Here is a 1,413-nt window from a genome sequence, read left to right on the forward strand (position 1 = left end):
GTCATTATCGTTTGGCGGGTCCGGGCTGGGGATTCGAACCCGCCACCTTAGGTGTATGTGGCTGGCGCCTTAGCCGGTTGAGCTATAGACGCCAAGCCGACAGGTGACTTTTGATTAAGTCCATTTACTGTGGACTGAGCTAGAAGGAGGCACCAAGGTGGAGTTTGGTTCCCAACAGTGCCCATGGCCAAAGGGCCCACTCAGAAGATCTCTTCTCAGAGACACGGGGCTGCAGATGAGACGTCTGGGGTTGAGTACCCTTTGCACACACCATCTTGTAGATCCAATGGGCCAAACTGCCCAGAAAGATTGGGCTCTTTGTACTGGCAGTGGAGTCTTGTGACGATTCCAGATCCTTAGCCATGAATGTTGTTCTAAATCCACTCTGATAATTACTAGCTGAGGGAACTCTGTCCATCACTCCTGGTACAGGATTAGAAGCGTCACTTGACCAGCACCATCCTAAGCTCTTATTTAGGACTTTAGCTGATAGTTCTGGGTCAAGCCCTAACCCAATTCAGGACTCACAGCTTCAGCGGTCCCAGTCACAATAGCTAACAGCTTGTTGTTGCAGATCTTTGTAGCCAGCACTGTCCCAACAGACCATGTTGGTGCCCATGCACCGCAGCCACTCTCTGGAGGCAGCAAAATCGCCTTGGACTCCCCCCACTATAAAAGTGAAGTTCTCTGACTGAGCTGTTCCTACACCACTAGGAACAGGGGCATCCATGAAAACTCCCATTTTCTCAACTTCTTTGCTCCTTTGATACTGCAGAATCAGTAGTACTGGGATCTACTAATAAGGAGCCTTTCTTTACTTTTTTTAGAATTCCCTTTGCTCCAGAAGAAGCTTCTATTGCATTGACTCACCCGTTAGTGCTGACTCACCAGTATTACAGCACTGTAATAATTCCCTCAGCTTTTCCAGCTACACCTGCGGGGAAAGGTACTACCTGTTCAACCTCATCTTGAAAATCTTGGAATGCTTCCAGGAACACATCACAAATAATCAGAGGTTAGCCATGTTTCAGGAGAGTTTCTGCCATTGGATTTCCCATGTTTCCCAGTCCAGTAAATCCAGCTGGAGTCTTAGAAGCCAGGGACCTAGAACACATTGCTGCAAGGCCAGTGGCCGGCGGCTGCAGCTGGGGACCCCAGGACCAGAGGCAGCCCCTTGGAGTCATAAGGTGTCTGCTACCATGCTCCCCTCAAGGACCTCTGCCACCTCCCCACTGGCCGCTAACTGTGAGGGTGCCCAGTGGAGTCAGCTGGCACGGCCCTGTCTTCTGTGTCTTGTAGTCATTTTGTCCCACTTTTTCTCTTTGACTGCCTCCTCCTGTTTTCATTGATTTTTGTGTGTGTCCGTATGCGTGCGTGATGTGCTTTGATTCCTTTCTCATTTTCTTTTTTTTT

General features: G+C 49.5%; 1 pseudogene; it reads right to left on the reverse strand.

Annotated features, from left to right (window-relative positions):
• Positions 1 to 139: 139 nt before the first annotated feature.
• On the reverse strand, positions 140 to 1,201 carry LOC100941001 (annotated as a pseudogene).
• Between the last annotated feature and the right edge of the window lie 212 nt (positions 1,202 to 1,413).

This window comes from Otolemur garnettii, unplaced genomic scaffold, assembly GCF_000181295.1.
Source record: "Otolemur garnettii isolate 467f Iridium unplaced genomic scaffold, OtoGar3 scaffold00011, whole genome shotgun sequence".
NCBI classification, from domain to species: Eukaryota; Metazoa; Chordata; class Mammalia; order Primates; family Galagidae; genus Otolemur; species Otolemur garnettii.